Raw genomic sequence first — 9,366 nt, 5'->3', positions numbered from 1 at the left:
CTCGTCCTTTTTTTTATTTGTATGTCCTTCAGGCTGATGCCAAAAATAATCCTGACCCAAGTTAACCTGTCCTGTTGGAGTAGAATTTTTTGATAAGAGCCACTCCCAGAGGTCCTCCCAGAATGCCTCTGTATACATGCTTCGATAAAAATTGTAAAAATACTTTGTACTTTCCCATGAAATATCCAAAAGGTGAACTCACAAATGTTAAACCCAGCATTTTCAATACACTTACATCACAATCTAGATGTTTTTGTCTTCTTTCATTTTTCCTTTTATAAATTGCCTATTAATTTGTGTGTATTATAATTTGTCTAATTTAATAAAAGAAAAAAAAAGATGTTGTTGCAGTGTTATGTTCAGCAGGTCAACAGTTACAACCAGCTGCCTGTATTTTGAGAAATTAATCTTTCCCTCCCTCCATTTCCAAAATAACATTGTGCACATAGTTTACAAGTTTTTGTTTACAACCCGCATAAATACTCCCATCGAGCGCCGTCATAACTATGCCAAGCCTCTGGGTGCTGCTTGGATTAGATTCAAACCTGCAGCATTTATTTCATTACAGTTGTAAGTATTACTCACAAATACTGTGAAAAACAACGTGCAGTACTGAGCGCGCTCGCTTCTCCACAGATCTGTTAAAGAAGTGGTAAAATTGGTGACCTCCGAGCCTCATTGGTTTCTGGTCATGGATATGATTCATCAGCTGTGTGTGCAAATGTAAACACATGAAAAGTGAAGAAAGAAGAAATGCCACTGCAGCTCTGAATGCTCCATCATCATCATCAGAGCAAAAGGGAAAACACTGGTCGCACTTTTGGCACGTCAACTCCTTAAACTCCATCTATCTTATTTTACACACAAACGTCTAACAAGTTTTCCAGAATCTCCACTCTAGCTGGAGTTTTTAGATAGATTCGTTTTCAGAGGTGAATTCGCTGTTTGCATGTAAAAGATGGGCACAAACAAAGGCAAATCTGTCTCAATTTTTTTTTTAATTACCGGTGTAAGTGTAAACGGGGCCTAAGTGACATCAAAGCTGCCGTTAGAGTCACATCCCCCATGGAAAACTTTGGCAGGTTGTGAAGATGCTGCTGCAGAATCCATGGTTTTATCACATGCCCAGTGTCAGGAACTACACCGGAAGTCCTCCTCTGCATGTTTCCAACGTCTTCCAGTAAGTGTGAATGGAGCCTATGCATAGAAAGCCGTGATGTCATCTGAAGCCCAGCAATGTCAGATTTACAAAAACTACATTTGTTTTGTTCAACATTAAATCTCTCTCTAAAAGCAGTTCACCAGATGGATGTATCATTCAGGATCTTGAAATGTCTCTTTTTTTGTTTTTGGACTAATAGGGAAGTTTAAATATGCTGTTCTAATAGAACATTTTTGAAAGATTGAATTTCTATAGTTAGTTATTTATTTCAAACCTGCACATATAGTACAGACTTGCATGGTTTGAAAAGGAGATGGATGAAGCAAAGTTGTGTTTTAGGTTTTGTTTTTCCTTGAGCGATGCACAAAAGAGGGAGCAACTGTCCGTGTGACTGTTCATGTATATGTTAGTACTTTCCATTCCTCTCCCACACTTCATAAATCAACACTTTCATTAGAAAGTGACATGACAAGACAAGACAGACAAAAAAAACAAACATTCACACACTCATCCAGATACAACACTGGCCCAACACTCTCGTACCACACACCGCCCGCCCTCTGACATACCAGAGTCTCATCCAGGTATTTCTCTTTTAAATAACATTTTAAACTGGACCAAGCTCCTGCACACTTTTAGTTCTTCTAATAATCCATTCCACAGATTAACTCTACACTGAGATGCACATGGATTTTAAAGTACCAGTGTTTGTAAATTTCAGCTGATAACAGTTTTTTTGTGTGTAAAATCCCTCAGTCATCTAGGAGGAATCCATGGCAAAGGAGAAACTCAAATTTGTCAACTGGACAAAAGTTTATTTTGATTGAATAACTTTTTGTTCTATAAGGGTGAGTTGTTGCACAGTTGTAGGGAGTATTATCTGTTCCATAAGGGTGAGTTGTACAGTTGTAGGGAGTATTATCTGTTCCATAAGTAAGTAAGTAAGTCTTACTTATATAACGCTTTTCACAGACATATGTCACAAAGACCTTTACAGAGCATTATTCAGCATTATTCATTCAATCCACACCCGGTGATGGTAAACTACTATTTTAGCCACAGCTGCCCTGAGGCAGACTGAGAGAAGTGCGGCTGCCATGCCATTTGGCGCCATTGGTCCCTCAGACCACCACCATCACTCACACACACACCACTTTCATACTCACCATGACGGTGAGTTGCACAGTTGTAGGGAGTATTATTTGTTCCATAAGGGTGAGTTGTTGCACAGTTGTAGGGAGTATTATAGTATGAATGTAGTCCTTTATCAATAGAAAAAACACCCCATCGTCACATCACATCGTCACGAATGAATAACAATTAACATTGTGCACAGTTACACAAAACATCTTCACATTCTTCCTTCATTACCCAAAATGCATCACTGTACAAGTTTCAACATGACTTTCTAGAGCCCTTCAACCAAAGCCGATTTGTCATGGAAAGATGATATTCCAAGTTTTTGTGATTCATTCATCTCCTCCAGCAGCATAAACAAACACAAAAATAAAACAAAAAATGTACGAAAATACTAAAGCGTCATTGTTTAAGTGCTTTTCTTTTTAAAGTAAAATAAATAAATAAATAAATGATCTGCAGGTTTTACAAAAATATAAAAAGAACTTGTGTTTGTCATTGGAAAGCAAAGCATAACATCAGATTAAATCAAGATGCAATAAAATTTGATAAGATATTGAAAACCAAAAAATAAGATGCTTCAGAGCTTCAAAATGCAAACAACTTCAGGTTTTGGAGACACGATTAAAAGATGTCTCAAAAAGTCCTTCTGATAAAAATTGCTTTGTCTTTTGCATATCTTATTGACATTTAGACTATTTTTCTTTACAATAAAATTTATTATAATGTAAACTATGCTTTTGACCTTTAGATAAATAATGCCCCAAAATCTCGAGACTGCAATATTTATTATACCATTGTTTCCCAAACACTGGGTCGCCTTGTGCATGTAGCTCTGGGATATACAGTTCTACAGACTATTTTGTTCCAGTATTGCAAGTTCAATACACGCATCAAGAATCTCGGACTTCCGGTCATTGCGCAATTGAGAAGGATTTTCTGAAAAAGTGAACATCAATCCGCCATGTTTTTTTTCCCAGTGGGATGTGTCTATTGACAAAGTCGATCTTTTCTAGTCTTTTGAACCATATCACTTTTATTTCTGGTTCTGATATTGTCATATTTTAGTTTTGGGATTCGGACATCGTTAATTGTTGTGGTTGTTGGATCCTAACAGCGGAAAACAGCTCTAGAAATGTGTTTGTGAACTCCATAAATGCAAAAGGGAATCAGATGTGTGTGACTGCAAACCTCTGTTCAAACTGTTTCTCTTCCCAACGGAATTGAAAAATAGTGAAAGGTGAAGGTGATGGGCAGGATTGATCCACGGGAAAGACGAAAAAGGAAACCTTTGACTGTCTAAATCATCCCGAGTTTGCAGCGAACATTTTGTATGTGGAGCCATCAAAGTAGGATCCCGTTTGTTAAGCGAGAGGTGCAGAAGACAAACAGACTGAGCTGCACTTTCTTGTTCTTGTGGTTTTACAACAACATCACGTCTTGGTCTCTTTGCAGTGGAAGGTGTTTCTTGGTGAACAGCTGGTGCCTTTTGCTTTGGCGTTGACTTTTTAAATTCATAACTGAGGCTGATTGAGGGATTGGGATTTTGCTTTGATGGTTCCACATACAAAATGTTCACTGCAAACTCGGGATGATCTAGGCAGTCAAAGGTTTCCTTTTTCGTTCTTCCCGTGGATCAATCCTGCCCATCACCTTCACCTTTCACTATTTTTCAATTCCGCTGGGAAGAAAAACAGTTTGAACAGAGGTTTGAGTCACACACATCTGATTCCCTTTTGCATTTATGGAGTTCACAAACACATTTCTCGAGCTGTTTTCCGCTGTTAGGATCCAACAACCACAATTACGATGTCCGAATCCCAAAACTAAAATATGACAATATCAGAATCAGAAATAAAAGTGATATGGTTCAAAAGACTAGAAAAGATCGACTTTGTCAATAGACACATCCCACTGTAAAATCAAACATGGAGGTTTGATGCTCACTTTTTCAGAAAATCCTTCCCAGTATGAATTGCGCAATGACCGGAAGTCTGAGATTCTTGATGCGTGTATTGAATGTTGAAAAGAAAAAAGAAATCTTCTACTTTTAATGTCCAAATGGGTGACTTCTTTCCTTCCTTTTATCCTTTTATTGCTGCTTCAATGACTGTTTTTCATTGTTTCAAACTTGAGTACTATTAAATGTTCAGAGACATGATCACTCAGTCAACAATAAAATATCGTCATTAATGTTCAATAATGCTCAAATCCAACTTTATTTTATGATTTACGAATAATGTTTATTGACGGGCTGTGAAGGTTTGTGACTTTTAAAATATAGGTCCCCACAAAAAAAGTTTGGGAAACACTGTATTACACAATCCATGACAAGGAAATATTTTCTCTGGAAAGTCTCGGAGCCATTTGAATGGTCTTCACGGATACATACAAAACAAACATTTCATTTCACACAATCCAACAGTCCGTTTCTTGTGTTCTTTGGACTGCACACCCATATGGAAAAAAACTGGAGTAAATCTTTATATAAGGTTAATATGTGTCATGTGTGGTTTACTCCTGAAAGTTTCCCCTTTTGCATTTTTCTCATACAACTATATTATGAAAAACTAGTAAAGATAAAGTGAACATTTTGCATGACATTTACAGGTAATGTGCATGATCAACTACATTTTCTTTGTATGTTCCATGTAATGTTTGTATTCTTTAATTGTATGTTGCAGAAAAAACAATCAGAGTCTGAAGGGGGATTTGAACCAGATCTACCATGTGGAAGTCCAGTGATTTACTAATTGAACAAACCAGCTACTGAATCCAGAAGGAACAACAGCAGATATTGAGGACAATTACAAGTATCTTGGAATTTGTAGCTGATATGTCGTCTTGTCAGTTGAGGCATGTGAAAAAAACATAAGTGCAGAGCTGCTTTTTGGAATATTACAAGTCAATATACCTTTGTACTAATTAGGATTTTGCAGAGTAAAAATATTTTTACAGCCTGATGTTTGTTCACTGTGAGATCAGTGGAAGATGTTTTTTAAGGTTGTAATGCAAGATTTACGTTACTGTGTTTACCCCCCATACTGCCCAACACACACACACACACACAAACACAAACACAAACACACACACCCATGCACACGCACACCCCCACACGCCCCCCACACACACAGACACACACGCAGACACACACACACACACACACACACACACACACACACACACACACACACACACACACACACACACACACACACACACACACACACACACACACACACACACAGACCCACACTGTGATCATTTTCTTTCTCACTCTCACACACACACAATACAGCAATCAAGTTTAAAAAAACAATCATCATTTCACTTGTTTTTCTATGAAATAAATGACATTTGTCCAACACTTGTAGGAGATTGTGTGTGGGATTAGTGTCATATTCAGGCCTTGTAGGTTAGTTTTATATGTTTCATGCTGCACATATTTACCAAAGATCTTGTAAGTGTTTTCACTGCCATATACAAATCTTTTAAGATTCATATGAAACATGTTAAAATGGTGTATGATTTGTCTATATCTTTTCCATATGGGCATGCTGCACTTCGTTTGGCTAAAATCCCCTGATATGATGATTAAAAAAAAAAAAGAACATTTTCATAAAGTGTTCAGTGTGTGAGCCAGAGAGATGCTGCCTGAGGCTCTGCTACTCAAGTTACACTTAATCTGAAATTTATTTTAACACAATCTGACCAGAAAGAGCTGACTTGGTTGGAACAGGAAAGGTGAGCTGATTATTGCTGTTAAACAAGTTTCCTCTCACTCTCATCTTTTTGCTGAGAATCAAACTCCTAAACAGAACCATGAAGGCTCATATTCATCACAAACTTCTGAAAATGTGCTATTTAAATCCATTTTGAGTTTTCAGATGATCTTTTTGTCTTTGGACTTTTTTGTCACTGTTTGCTCATGTGTGCAGTGTGTCACCATGGTAATTAATAAACATTCCGTCAATAGAGATACATGTGGAACACCCCTAGCGTGATGCCACTGCAACGTATCAACACAACAAAGGTGTGATCAATAAGACTGGCCTTGAACTCTGCTCTTGATTTGAGATCAGATAATCAAGACAATCTGTTATTGGCCTTATTACGATGAAACCATGACTTCAAAACCTTTGTCAACTCTGTACACAGTTCATCAACCCATATTTCAAGGCCCTGTATTAAGCTTTAAGTCACGTGATAATGTTTCATCATCCAAAACAGACCTGGAGTTGTGTTTTGTTTCATTCACACATGTTTAAATAATCCTTTATTATTAGTCTGTCTACATTTCCAAAGCTCAAAATGCTCTGTTTCTTCTTGTGATGTCATGAAGTGGTAGTTTTTAACTAACTTTTACCTTTAGAGATCGGCAATTCCAGAGGTAAAATGATCCAAATGATTCTAGTGAAGGTGTATGGAGTGTAAAAATGCCCTGAGACAGAATGTTTTCTGTTTGAGAGAAGAAATCAACCTAAATCTGCAGCGTTTGTGTGTTAAATGTGTGAATGAAACAAAACACAACTCCAGGTCTGTTTGTGATGAAGAAACTACTATTATAACCACAGACTGTCTAAAGAAGTGGACATAGCATCCATTACATAGACCAGGAGTCTTTTTGAAGCTGAGAGCTACTTCATGGATGCTGAGTCATATGAAGGACTACAGTTTGATACACTCTTCTGAAATAACACATGTGCTCAGTTTGTCTTTAGTTTTACATTATTAATAATGATTATAGATAATCAACTATGTGAAGACACTGATCACGTTCATGATTTCTCACAATAATTATCAATATTCAGCACTTTAACTTTATTCATCTCAGTAATTGTTAAAGGTTTAAGTACAGTGTTACAGTTATCATCATTGCTTCTGTGAGTGTGCTTACGTCAGTGTCCCACTTATAAATGCACTATCCTGGTTTCTTCACATAATCCTACAAATCCAAGTGCAAAAATTCTATATTTAATAAACCAAGAAAAATATAAAGAGCCATGAGCTCCTTTGGCAGAGGAAACTCAGGAGGTTCTGACCAGCTGTAAGGAGCTATGAAGTATCCCACAATGCACTGCACAGATCCATCCATCCAGTTTCCAAACACTGTTGTACAAGTTCAACAGTGCAGCAGATTATTCATTAAAATCTTCTGCATAAATAAACTTAACTTTACAAAATATAAACCATAGACACTATAGAGCCACATCAGCCTGTTTGAGATTATAACGTTTTTAATTCAGCTTTGACACTTTTGTTTGCATTTTACAGAAGCAAAACTTAAAACTGCATGGCTCATTTGCATAAACTGTAAGAGCTAAAAAAACCCAACAACAGCTCGCTCATCTAAATGGTTTATCTAAACTTCATGTATAATGAACATATTTTAAAAATATTGTCATTTTTAAATCTATATAAATGCAACAGTGATAAAAGAAATAATAGCAACAGAATAAAATAAAATTTTAGATGCAGCTCACTAATGAGTTGTGCTACTGTATTTTTCGAACGGGCCTGCGAGTGACTCATGTCAACTCATTTCATCAACACGGACCTCTGGCATAGACTAGTTGATGTACCAAACTTGAGTCTAGTATTTTGATATTTTGGTTGGCCTGCAGGATTTTGTGGGAAAAAATTGAACTGCAATCTAATTTGGTTGTTTAAAATGTGGAGATCAGTTCAGAGGCGTGTGAAACTATGAACTGATAAACTAACACAAGTATCCCATGTGTTTCAGAACATGTTTGTAAAGGTCTAAACTACAGGTCATAGCAAATGTGTCAGATGACCTTCCAGAAGAAACACTTTGAGAAACACCAGAGCGGAGTAAGAGCGAGACCTTTCCTGTTGTGTTCAGCTGGCGCCCCCTGGAGGCTGCTGTGACGCTGCAGGACACAGAGGAGGGACACTCTTCCTCTCCTCAAACTGCCCTGACACAAATCTGCTCACCCTCCCTGAACTGTGAACCTCATGTTCAACTGACCTGAGACCTTTGACTGACACACAAAGAAGAAACACACAGCGGAAATGTTGCTGCAGCAAAACTGGAACTTTCCTCAGGATCAATAAAAAAATCTCTTTTACACAAAATAAGACCCCATGGAGACACGGGGAGGGCATCTGACACACAGGGACATTTTAGAACATGTTTTTACAAATCTAAATTATAGAGAAAACAGGTTTATCTGTGCTATAAAAAAGAGTATTTTGTTTTGCAGGTAACATTCTTGCAGCCTGTGATGTGATGATAGGGAGTTTGATTAAATGTCAACAGATTGTACAGACTCTATTTTGAAACACACATAGTTCTTTAGATTTATTTTGAACAACAGTACAACAGGGTTCACAGACTGTAGGTCAGGACACCATTAAAAGTATATCGTTATATTTTTTAAACATTTATGCAAATTCAAAAACATAAAAAAGTAGTAATAATTCAGAAATGTGATATTGTCCTAAAATTATTGTCTAATCTAGTCACTTTTTGCATTTGAATGATGCATTATTCTGCTTATACGGTGATAAATATAGAATCTTCTTAGTATTTTTATACAATTAATCTAAATAAAAATACAAAAATAAATAAATACATTGCATAATCCTTGTGCAAATATTTAAAGGGCCCATATTACGTTATTTTCTGATCTAAATTTTAATGTTGTTTCCTCAAAAACAGACCTGGACACACAAACCCTGCACATTTAGACTTCTCTGAAACACAAAACACTCTGCTCCACCTTGTGATGTCATGTGGTGATACAGGAAGTTCTCCATTGTGTTTTCAAACTCCACACACCTTCACTAGAATCATTTGGACAACATCAGCCCTCGAATCGCTGATCTCGACTGGACTAAAGGTAAAAGGAGCTGTTCACTTGTAAACTACCACTTCATGACATCACAAGGTGGAACAGAGCATTTTAAGCTCTGTACAGACTAATAAAAAAGGATCGCTTAAATGTGTGTGAATAAAACAAAACACAACTCCAGGTCTGTTTCTGATGAGGAAACATAATCTGACTAAAAGAGTTAATTTTGTGTAATATAGGACTTTAAATAAA

The sequence above is a fragment of the Boleophthalmus pectinirostris genome, unplaced genomic scaffold, assembly GCF_026225935.1.
Source record: "Boleophthalmus pectinirostris isolate CB_2022bp ecotype Guang Dong unplaced genomic scaffold, ASM2622593v1 HiC_scaffold_5, whole genome shotgun sequence".
NCBI lineage: Eukaryota > Metazoa > Chordata > Actinopteri > Gobiiformes > Gobiidae > Boleophthalmus > Boleophthalmus pectinirostris.
The sequence above is the reverse complement of the archived record's forward strand: the minus strand, read 5'-3'. Positions refer to the sequence as shown.